The 12,661-nt window shown below is 38.7% G+C and overlaps 1 non-coding gene across 1 annotated transcript; it reads right to left on the reverse strand.

Annotated features, from left to right (window-relative positions):
* Positions 1 to 12,207: 12,207 nt before the first annotated feature.
* LOC127098855 (small nucleolar RNA R71) lies at positions 12,208 to 12,314 on the reverse strand. The gene has a single exon (XR_007793540.1). It is a non-coding gene; the product is annotated as a small nucleolar RNA R71 (small nucleolar RNA).
* Positions 12,315 to 12,661: the final 347 nt, after the last annotated feature.

Raw genomic sequence — 12,661 nt, forward strand, 5'->3', positions numbered from 1 at the left:
GACCACACTAATCCTAGGTGTATACTCGGGCCTGGGTTTTAGCCCCACTCAGAACACCCACCCTAAATCATAGGAACCAACCCTGTCCAGAATCCAGCACAGTGATAATATGATGCATGCAAACATATATGCAAATATATACAGTTACAGTATAGTAATCATAAATGCAATAAATAAGCAGTAAAAGCAACCAAAACTATCCTAGAGAGCGCTAGGATCGACTCGCTTAGGGAAGATGGACCAGCAAGAGGTCAACTACTTGTCCCCAGTAGAGTCGCCAGCTGTCGCAACGCGAAAAACAACCGGCGGAAAAAACAAGTTTACAGAGCCGCCACCGACGCTATTCATCCTATGACGGAAAGGAAGCGCTGGACTAACCTAAGAAATGGGAAAGGAACGGTCTTACGACCAGAGATTGCAAGGTACGGGAGTCGGTTACGCAAGGGGGAAGGTATTAGCACCCCTCACGTTCGTCGTACTCGACGGGATCCACGCTCAAAAGAATAGGAAAAGGTTGTTGATAAACTGCTCAAAGAATGCACACACTGGAATAATAAAACAGGTGAAAGAAGACGGAGGAAGCGGACTCGGCAGGATGTCGCATCCTGGGCCTACGTAGTTCGTCAGAAACAAACATCAGAGTCAACGTAGTTCGGGGAAATGGGAAACAGGCTCGCTAGGATATCGCATCCTATGCCTACATATCTCATCTGGAATGAGAATCAGAGCTGTCATAGTTCGGCTAACGCACGCCGAAACAAAACACAACACAGACGCTGAGACGTCAAAAGAAACTCAACAAGGAAACGGAATGCCAATAGCTGGACTTATATCTGACTCCAAACAAAGGCAAACAAGGAAACAGAATGCCAATAGTTGGGCTTACATCCAACTCCAAACAAAAGCAAACAAGGAAACTGAATGCCAATAGCTGGGCTTACATCCGACTCCAAACAAACAACCAATCGCTAACCAGCGAACACCAAAGGTTCTCCAACTGACAAACTAAAAGGGAGTTTGGAACTCGAGCCTAATAGCCGTCACACAAACACCAAGAAGACGCTGAGACATCAAAAGAAACAAAAGGTTGAACGCACAAACTACTAGGGAGTCGGGAACTCGGACCTAATAGATGTCAAGCAAAATACACACAAAAAGAAAAAGGGTGCCCGGAGAGATCTCGCACGATCTCCTGCCTACGTATCTCATTTGGTATGAGAATCAGGGCGACGTAGTTCCCCTTAACAGGGGAGAAACTCTCCTAACCAGAGACCAAGGGAATAACGAACTAAAATGGAGACTGACTCGAGCCTAATAGTCGTCATGCAAATTATAACCCTAGGTTGAGGTCTCTAACAAGAGTTTGACTCACACAGGCAGTGAGTCAACTTGAGTCTATCTCTACGTACGTTCAACTTCCTCGAAAGTTGATCATACGACTCCTGCAGAACAGGAGATAAGAAGTGAAAAGCAGATAAACATATCAAAAGCAATCATCACACTCTATACACAAACAAGAGGCTCAGACAAATTGGTTGGGCTTTAGTCAATGGGCCATATCAACCTCGACAAACAAGCCAAAACTGTATGGGTGTCCGAAGCTCTTAACCACTGACATTGACCGTTAGGGTGAGCAGATGAAAAGTAATGAGGATTAGACCTCATAGCTCTTAGCCCTGGCCTGGGTGAGCTTGAATCAAGGAAAGCGTGGGGGTCCAGAAAGAGGGACCCTATTCCACTTGACCGACTCTATACAAGGATCTTGGGTTAGGTTCAAGAGCGTCAGCACGTAGTGCGAGTATAATGAATGACTCAACGATTAATAGGGGACTGGCTGCTAGTCCCTTCTATCTGTCAATTGCCTCTTCGCTTAGGAGGACTTAACAAGTAACATGCCTCGACAAGGAGGTCTTTGGCACAAATATAAACAAACACAGTCATTGCCTCTTAAGAAGGACTTCAGCCAAACGCCTGCCAAAAAAAGCGACAGAGCTTCCAGACTACATGGAGTTAGAAGGCTAAACTACCTCAGTGGTGTACCAACCACACTCCCAAGCAAAGCAAAGCAAGCTAATAGCGACTAATGTACCTGTACAAAAGTCAAACAATCAGTATTGTATTTAGAAAACCAAACAGACAACACAGTGGAATTATTCAATATCTACACAATGCAAGTCACAAATTGCAATCACTCAAGTGAGTTCATCACACCAATGGACCTACAACACAAAAATAGTTAGTAAACAAAGCAACTTGCATCTCAAATAATGAGCAAACCAACCATTAGTGCTAGATACCTGAAACACAAACACAATTGGTGAGTACAAACCACTAGTACAAAGACTAGGGTCAAAGGCAAGTCAAATGACCAAAACAGAAGTTAACATTTCACATGAAGCACAATCATTCAAGCAAGAAAGAGTCCTCAAAAGGACCAAAGCCAAATCAAAAATCAAAGCCATCAAATGAACATGATAAGGCAAAGGCAAACAATGTGATCAAAATTGGACATCAAACATAGAAAATTCACATTAAAACAGAAATGAATCCAATGATCATGAAAATTTTTATACCAGCTTACCATGTTAAGAATGAACATCATACAAAAATTCAACTCCAGAAGAGATCAAATAACATATGAATGAAAATGTAGAAATGCGACATCAAATATTGTGACACCAATTGTCACACAACATGTCCATGTGTCCCAAACAGTGGTAGAACATGATAAAAATGCCAAACCAATTTTCAAAAATCTAGTCACATGTTAGGAACAAGCATGTCAAATTTCAAGCCAATTGGACAAATCATGAGCATTTCACAAGCAAATGAATTCAACATGTCATCATGGCACAATGTATAATCAAAAATCAACAAATAAAAATCCAGAAAGGCAAAAATCATTAAATAAACATCACAAAATAATAGACATTGCAACAAGAATGTGAAAAAAAAACCTGGATCAAATTGGACATGTCTAACATTTTTTATGGTTTTTAGAAGTTGGAGAAAATATTTGAAATAATAAAAGAAACATGGAAAATGAAAACCAAATGAAAATTAGAGTATGCCTCAGCCAGGACTTGAACACAGGTTATGGAGGTTGGCAAAAGTCGCTCACAAAATTAATTCACAAATTGCCAAAGCCAGGAATCGAGCGCAGGTGTGGAAGGCCAAAAATGCGCTTAACAAATAAATGAACCAAACATGTAGAGGCCAAGGCTCGAACTCACGTACAAAAGGTCACAAGGAGCGCGCAATTGAAATTATTTGGCAAAGTGTAACACGCCAGGATCGAACATGCGTGTGGACGGTCCCTAAGCTTGCCAAAATGCCGCGTTTAGATCCAAAGCCAGGCAAACCCTAACACTGTAGCTGGCGGCGGCGGACGGTTGTTTCAACCGTCTTCTCCGGCCAGCCAGGCGGCGGAGAAGCAATTTTTTCCCCCAGAATTTAATGAAACGCATATGGTTGGAAAGGTCTCAACGAGTAGATCACGAATCTCATGCTCATTCATCCTAAAACTCACTAACACGCACGGATCGAAGCAAAGAAGTTTCATGTGCAAAACTTTAAATCAACATAACTTCCTCATTTCTAAGCCAAAATTAAATCTACTTATATCAGAATGATCACCACAACAAGATCTTCCTAATCATGTACATGAATTGGCAAATAATGAAGGTCGAAAATCCACTTACTTGGAATGGCAGTGCTTCAAATCACGTGTTCAAGCCTCCACAAGCTCCAGATCTTCTCTCTAACACCTCTTTTGAAGCTTTGAATAGGAATCAGCACTCGAATCCTCTTGAATCTTATTGAATTTCAACTTTCCATTGACAAGTTCATGTGCTTGAATGTCTTCAAAACCAGCTCAATTGCCACGAAAAATGGATGAATCATGCTCCAAATTCCATGAGGATGAAGGATCTATGAAGAAATCTTGTGGTTGTGTGAAGAAAATTTGAAATCCAAGGAGAGAGAAAAATGGAGGGAAGAATGAATTCTAGATCTAGAATTGTGATTATGAGCAAATTCTGTTATGATTATCTATTTATATGGTATGCTAATGACTTTGCTAATCCACATTAGGCTTGATTAATTAAAATTAGTGAAATAAGAGGGGTTTTGCCAAAAATGAATAATGAGGGTGCATGCATAAACCATACGTGAATAGTGCCATGCAATGGTCCAAATCCACTTAAAATCATCTAATAAACACAATGGAAGTGGTATTTTGCACATGTGATTCACCAAATTTAAATTGTCAATTTTCCTTCCAAAATGCATATGAATGAACACATGATCACATGAGCATTTTCCATGCAAGGCAATGGTTGATTTGAAAATTATTGGTCATGACAAGCATTTTGCAAAAAGAGTGGACCAATTTGGAGTTTTGGATCAAAAGTTATGCCACTTTGAAATTCCATGTATACTTTGTGATCATTTGGCCATAACTTCTCAACCATTCATCATATGATCATGATTTTGGACTTTTTGAAAAGAGGAGAGAAAGATATTCAACTTTCATGTTCACCAAAAATCCATTTGAAGCTTCTTTGATGTTAAAAAGTCAAGTTGAATGTGAACCAAAAACTTGCCATTTTTGGAAACTTTCAATTACAGGTCACTTTCCATTTTGGAAACTTTTGCCCTGACTTCAAAATCTTCAAGATAGATGTTTGAAATGTCAAATGAACCTCTTTTGAACATGATTGAATTGTTGAAACTCATTTCCCCATCTCATAGCCCTCAGCTCTTGCACAGTTGTCTTGTTTGGTCCTCAGATGACCTTGCAATGCCCTGATCAGCTTGAGCCTCTACCACTTGAGGAATTTGCACAGAAATTAAACCCAAGCTCCAATAAGCTCAATACAATAATCATGTGATCTCCATCTTAATAAAATACCTCATCTCCTTGATAAACTCTGGTTGGAAGAAAGGCAATGATCAGGGTTGACTAGAGGTCAAAACCCTAATCCAGAGGAACCTGAGCATGAACAATGAAGCCCTTGAGGATGACATAACCATGATGATGGTGACATATCCTTGCACACAAGATAATACTCAAGACCTTTGAAGGATCAGGAAACCCTAACTGAAGTCCAAACCCCCAGATGGTTGATCATCAATCCATAGAAACCCTTAGGCTTGAATCATGTAACATCTCCATCTCTGAGAAGACTTTGGAGGAAGATCTTTTCTTATTTTCAAATGATATGCAAAAATGCAATGCCTAATATCCTAAAAAATGAAATGCAATATGTCAAACTAGTCCCAAGAACAGGAGGGCAAATATTGAGGTGTTACACAACTAAGATGTATCAAGATCTTAAGAATATTTATTGGTGGCCATGGATGAAGAAGGATGTTGTTGAGTTTATGTGTTCTTATTTGACTGGCCAGAAGTCAAAGATCGAGCATCAGAAGTTGTCATGATTGATGCAACCGCTGAGTATTCTGGGGTGGAAATGGGACAATATTATTATGGATGTTGTGACGAGTTTGCTTAAGACTTATAAAGGAAGTGATTAGATTTGGGTTATGATGGATATGCTGATTAAATCGGCTAATTTTATTCCGATAAAGACCAACTATTTGTTGCATAAGTTGACTGAGGTTTATATCGAGATGATTATCAATTTACATAACCATCCAATCGTTGGAACATTTGTTGAGAGCTTGTGTGTTGGAGCAATAAGGTAATTGGGATACTTACTTGTATTTGATTGAGTTCACCTACAACAACATTTTCCATTCTAGCATTGGAATGCATCATTTTTATGCTTTATATGGTAGAAGGTGTAGGGCACCTTTGTATTAGTGTGATTATGGTGAAAGTGTTATACTTTGGCTAAAAATTGTTCCACAGACGATTGAGAAGATCAAGATGATTCATGAGAATATCAAAGCTTCACATAATAGACAGTAGAATTATCATGATAAGAGGAGGAAAAAAAATAAACTCTGAGAGGGAGATAATGTGTTCTTGAGAGTCACTCATGTGCCAGGTGTTAGTCGTGCTTTGAAATCTCGAAAGCTTACGCCACATTTTATTAGTCCTTACCGAATTTTGAAGAGGGTAAGATAAGTGGCCTACTGATTTGCTTTACCAACACTTCGTTCGAATCTTCACAGTATTTTTTATGTGTCTCAACTTCAGAAGTATGTTCCATATCCGTCTCATGTGATTTAGATGGATGATGTACAAGTGAGAGATAACTTGACTGTGGAGGCATCGCCATTGTGAATTGATGATCGAGAGGTGAAACACTTGAGTGGTAAATAAACTTTATTGGTAAAAGTTATGTGGGGAGTACCTTCTTAAGGAAGCATAACGTGGGAGTTGAATAGTCAGATGAAAGAGTCTTATCTGAAGCTATTTCATCCAGGTAATTGTCGAGAGCGAAAATTCTATAAGCGGAGGATAGTTGTAACACCCTAAATTTAATTAAATTATTTAACTGAATTTAGCTGCATTTTATTTATTATTGAGTGTCTTAATATGCTTTTTATTATTATTTGGTGAATATATGTGATATGTGACATTAATGGGTATGTTGGTGGGAGTTAGGAAAAATGGTAGAAATTTATTAGAATTTTTTTAATTAATTTTAAAATGAGTAGAAATATAGAATAATAATAAATAAAGTAATATAAATAGTGATAAATGAGAGTTTTTAGAAAAATAAGGTAAATTAGAGATTGTAGATGTTTTTGATTGGCTGCATTTTGTGTTAAAACACTTACTGTACTCTGATGTCTGGACTGATGTCATGACATGCTTGAGTAGTATGCTGCAGGATTAGCTAATACATGATTTACTGAATGTCAAACTGAATGTTATGACATTCATTCCTGACAGCAGATACTGAACTATAGGCTAGTTGGTTTTTCTGTTATAGTTCAGTATTTATTTCAGGTTGTTTTTCAGGAGAATAACAGACCTGGCACACAACCTATTGTCTGGATGTCAAACTGAATGTTATGACATTCATTCCTGACAGCAGATACTGAACTATAGGCTAGTTGGTTTTTCTGTTATAGTTCAGTATTTATTTCAGGCTGTTTTCAGGAGAATAACAGACCTAACACATAGCCTATTGTCTGGATGTCAAACTGAATGTTATGACATTCATTCCTGACAGCAGATACTGAATTATAGGCCAGTTAGTTTTTCTGGTATAGTTCAGTATTTATCACAGGCTGTTGTTTCAGGAAACCAACAACTGAGCTATAATTAAAGTTGTCTAGCATATGGACTATGTTCTGGACGTCAAACTGAATGTTATGACATTCATTCCTGACAGCATATGCTAAAGTATAGGCTAGTTAGTTTTTCTGTTTCAGTATTTTTCTCAGGCTACTTTTCAGGAATCTAACAGCTGAGCTAAAATCCAGGAAACTAACAACTGAGCTACAATTAAGAGGCCTAGTATATAGCCTATTTGTTAGCACCCTAATATGTGGAAATTAGGTTAATTTGCTTAACCTTAATTTTAGGAAATTCAAGTACAAGGCCCAAGTGCTGCATTATAAAAGGATGGCAATCCTACTTTCAGCAACTTGAGGGTTTGAAGCGTGAAGAATTTATTATATCATCATATTTCACTGTTGTACTTTTATTGTGTCTTGTATTAGGTTGTACTTGTGAGCCAAGCAATTATCACCTAGATGATTGCATTGGACTAGGGTGTTCATTGAGTTGTAATTGTTGTGTCACTCTAAGCTTTTAAGCGTGAGTGCTGTATTTCTTGATTAAAGCTGTTAAGCACAATCAAGAGTTGTTTGAAGTATAACTTCATCATTGACTTTAAACTAATTAAAGGTTGTAATCACTGTGGTGATTGAGGGGGAGTGAGTAGGAACTCTGGTCTTAGTTTAGATTGAAATTGCATTGGGTAGGTCTTAAGTGATAGGATTAAACAGTTGGTTTAAGTCCTGAATTAATACTGCTTATAGTGGATTTCCTCCTTGGCTTGGTAGCCCCCAGACGTAGGTGTGTTTGTCACCGAACTGGGTAAACAATTGTCTGTGTCTTTTACTGCATTTTTCATTTACCTTCTGCATACATTTCCTGTATGCGCAGAATTGGATGTCATAACATCCAGTGTGACATCGATAGTCTGTTACTAGAATTTCAATTGGCATCAGAGCAGGCACCCTGCCTGTTAATTTTTGGGTGAGATCTAGGGACGTTACTTTCTAGTACCATGGACAAGGATGTAGGATTCTCAAATAGACCACCCATGCTGGATGGTTCTAACTATGATGACTGGAAACCTCGTATGATAGCCTTCTTGAGGTCTTTGGATAGCAAGGTCTAGAGAGCTGTCAACAAAGGATGGGAACATCCAATGAAGACAGGTAAAGATGGAATCATTATGCAAATTCTTGAAGAAGAGTGGGACAAGGAGCAAGAGGCATTAGCCCTTGGAAACTCTAGGGCCTTGAATGCACTGTTCAATGGGATAAATAAGAACATCTTCAGACTGGTGCATCACTGTGAGCTGGCTAAAGAAGTTTGGGATACTCTCAAAACAACTCATGAAGGTACCTCCAAGGTAAGGATGTCTAAACTTCAGATGCTGACTACTAAGTTTGAAAATCTGAGGATGAAAGAGGATGAGACTATTCATGACTTCCACATGAATGTTCTTGAAAAACTTGTAAGAAAAATTCTCAGATCATTGCCCAAGAGATTTGCCATGAAGGTTACTGCTATAGAAGAGGCTCAAGATATCTACAATACGAAGGTTGATGAGCTTATTGGTTCTCTCCAAACTTTTGAAATGGGCTTGTGTGAGAATGTTGAAAAGAAAAACAAAAGCATAGCTTTCGTATCAAATACTGAAGAGGATTCAGAAGAAGGAAGTATTGGAGGTGATGAAAGCATATCAGAAGCTATAGCCATGCTTGGAAGACAGTTCAACAAGTTCATAAAGAAGGTTGATTAAAACGGTAGAACAAATGTCAAGAACTCTTCATATGACATCAGTAGAAGATCAAAATTTGAAGAAAAGTTCAACCAAGACAAGGGAATCCAGTGTCATGGATGTGAAGGTTTTGGACACATTAGAGCTGAATGTCCTACCTTCCTTAAGATGCAAAAGAAGGGACTATCTGTCACCTGGTCTGAGGGAGACTCTGAGAGTGAATCTGAAGGAGAATCTGCTAAACATGTCACTGCACTAACTAGTGTCTGTGCCTCTGATGATGACTCAAGTGGAGATGAACTTACATTTGATGAACTTGCTGCTTCATATAAAGAGTTATGTGTCAAAAGTGCAGAAGTGTGTATACAAGGAGAAAAGCAGAAGAAACTCATTAAGGAGCTGGAAGCTGAGAAGAAGAAGCATCTGACAGTCATAGATGGTCTAAATGGGGAGATAACCTTGCTGACCTCTAAGCTAGATCAAATGACAAAATCCATCAGAATGTTGAATAAAGGAACTGGCACTTTGGAAGAGATTCTAAAGGTGGGATAGAAATCAGGAACCATGTCTGGTTTAGGCTTTGTTAAGGAATCCTCAACTGAACTCAAAAGCTCAAAGGCTGAAGTTCAAAAAATCAAACAGAAGTCACAACCAATGTCACAACATCAGGGAAACATGAGGATTAACCATCAAAAGAAGAAATTTCAAAGATGGAGATGTCACTACTGTGGTAGATATGGTCACATAAACCCCTTCTATTACAAGTTGCATGGTTATCCTAACCAGACCCCTCAAGTCAGACCTAAGCAGAAGGCATCTAAGCATAATGCCCCCATCAAGAAACAACAATGGGTTGCTAGATTAGCTCACACATCTCTAAGGGCATCTACCAGAGAAGACTGGTATTTTGATAGTGGTTGCTCAATACATATTACTGGGATGGAGAACTTATTGGTAGATAGACAACCTCATACTACTGATCACACTAAAATTTACGTATTTTCGACTCTGATTTCGCATGCATTCTAGTTGTTTTATTGTCATTTTGTTGTGTTATTTCTGTGTTTTCCTTTGTTTACAGGTTTTTACTTTAATCGGAGCCCCGATCGAGAAAATGAGTGAAAAAGGGCTAAAAACCCTAAAATTCAGCATTTTGTGCTTATGGCCTACCCCATGGCGGGCGCCACAGACCAAGCCATGACGTGTCCAAGTCCAACTTCCTCAACTCCCACGTTTCCCCACTTCATCCACTAAGGCGCCCCACTTTGTGCTTGTGGCGGGCGCCATAGCCTTGTGGCGGGAGCCACAAGAAGGAAACGGTTTCCTCTATTTTCAAGTTGAAGGGCATCCAAGTAAATTCCACCTTCTTTATTTGCTTATAAATAGAAACGCGAATTCAGTTTTACAATCATCCAAACTTAGAGCAGAGGCAAACTCAGAAGCAACTTTGTTTCACTTAGGCATATATTCAGTATTTTATAGTGGTAATCGCTTCGCATTGGAGTGTTACCACAATTGTGTCATCAAGTCTGTGATAGAGTCTGTAATCGAGTTTGGAGCACTTTGGAAGGAAGTTAATCCTGCCGCCATTTTCTTTTCCACATTGCAATTTACTCAGCCCTCCGATTGGAGCAGGTTTTTATTACTCGCCTTTACTTTATTTATTTCCCGCACTCGCTTTACTTTATTTATTTCCCGCACTCTCTTTTACTTTATTTATTTCCCGCACTCGCTTTTACTTTATTTATTTTCGGCAGTCGCTTTACTTTATTTATTTCCTCGCACTCGCTTTACTTTTATTTATTTCCTCGCACTCGCTTTAAATTATTTACTTTCCGCACTCGCACTACTTTTATTTACTTTCCGCACTCGCACTACTTTTATTTATTTTAATGCACTTTTACTTTACCATGTCTAGCTAAATTTATAAGGCTAGAATGTAAGGATCGTAATTAAACCAGTAATCCGTACAATTGTTCGTAGAAACACTTAAGGGCTATTTTAACTTTCAACTTAAGTTTTCCCGCACTTCAATTCCGTTGGGTAAGATCGAAAGCCGTCCAACGTCTTTATAAACTTAATTGTTTTTAACTATTTCAAAAACAGCGAAAGCGCTTTGTTTAGTTCATTAGGAGTTTTTAATATCAAGAAGAAAAGAGATTTTAAAACTATTTTCGGACGCGTTTATAAGTTTAGAGTCTGGTTCGTGAGAATTCTTTTGGTTAAGAAATCCAGGTTATAATACTTTTCAACTTAGTCAAGATACTATATTTCTTAAAAATAAGTTTACTACTCTAACGCAATGCGCGCCTTTTTATAAGTGACAATAAGAGGGTTTGATTAGGGAGTACAACTCGGTTCTGAATACGCGAAAGCGACAGTTCCTGTTAAATTAGTTCTTTTCAAAGTAGGAAACATTACCCATAAGTAGTTCTATTAGCAAGTACTTGGATTATCATTTAATTATGTGAATTACATTCGACCCTGTCTTTATTAATTAAATTTATTTTAAAACTTTACTTTTCAATTGCACACTACAAAAAACACCTATTTTAATTGCCTTTGATAAACACCATAACAATAGATAACGATAGATTGATACTTGGTCTATGTGGTTCGATAATCTTTTATATTACTCTGACGCGTTCATACACTTGCGAACACTGCATCAAGTTTTACAACGCATCAAGTTTTTGGCGCCATTGCCGGGGACCAATTTCGTCAAATTTCATTTTCCTGTTGTTATATCGTTTAGACTTAGGTTATTTCCCGCCGGTCAATGCGAAGAACTCGCAGCACCGGAAGTTTAAGCTTAGTAAACCCTCTGGCGGAACCTGAACGTTACGCTCGCGCACGTTTATTCTTTCATAGAATTAAGAGAGCTATGGCCGAAGATCAAAACCAAAGACCTCTTAAGGACTTCGCTCAACCATCTAACGAAGAACCTAGTTCTAGTATAGTAAACCCAATCATCCCAACCAATAATTTTGAACTTAAACCATCCCTGTTACAACTAGTGCAACAAAGATAATTCACGGGTCTCGCTACCGAGAACCCTAACCAACATTTAAAAATATTTCTTCAATTAGCAGATACTTTTAAAACCAATGGAGCTTCTCCTGAGGCAATACGTTTAAGATTATTTCCTTTTTCCCTCAGAGATAAAGCTTTATCATGGTTAGTTTCCCTTCCACCCAATTCCATTACGACTTGGGATAACCTTAGGAGAGTTTTTCTTGCTAGATATTTTCCCCCGAGTAAGACCGCCGTTCTTCGAAACCATATAACTAGATTTACCCAAAACCATGGAGAATCGTTGTTCGAAGCTTGGGAGAGATATAAAGAGTTGCTACGAGCATGCCCGTATCATGGTTTAGAAAATTGGTTAATCATTCAAACCTTCTATAATGGACTTCATTACAACACAAAGATGACCATCGACGCTGCCGCAGGCGGTGCTCTGATGAACAAACCTTATTCTGAAGCTAGTACCCTCATCGAAGACATGGCTCAAAACCATCAATCATGGGGAGTCGAACGAGCGACAGTTGAGAAGAAGGAAGCCCAAGGAAGAGTGCATGAACTAAGCTCTATAGACATGATGCAAGCTAAAATGGACGCATTAGCCCTTAAAGTCGAGCATATGTGCATAAACCCGAATACTGTAGCCGCAGTTTCGTCGGATTGTGAGATATGTGGAACCCAAGGACACCAATCTGCAG

Source organism: Lathyrus oleraceus, chromosome 6 (genome assembly GCF_024323335.1).
Source record: "Lathyrus oleraceus cultivar Zhongwan6 chromosome 6, CAAS_Psat_ZW6_1.0, whole genome shotgun sequence".
NCBI classification, from domain to species: Eukaryota; Viridiplantae; Streptophyta; class Magnoliopsida; order Fabales; family Fabaceae; genus Lathyrus; species Lathyrus oleraceus.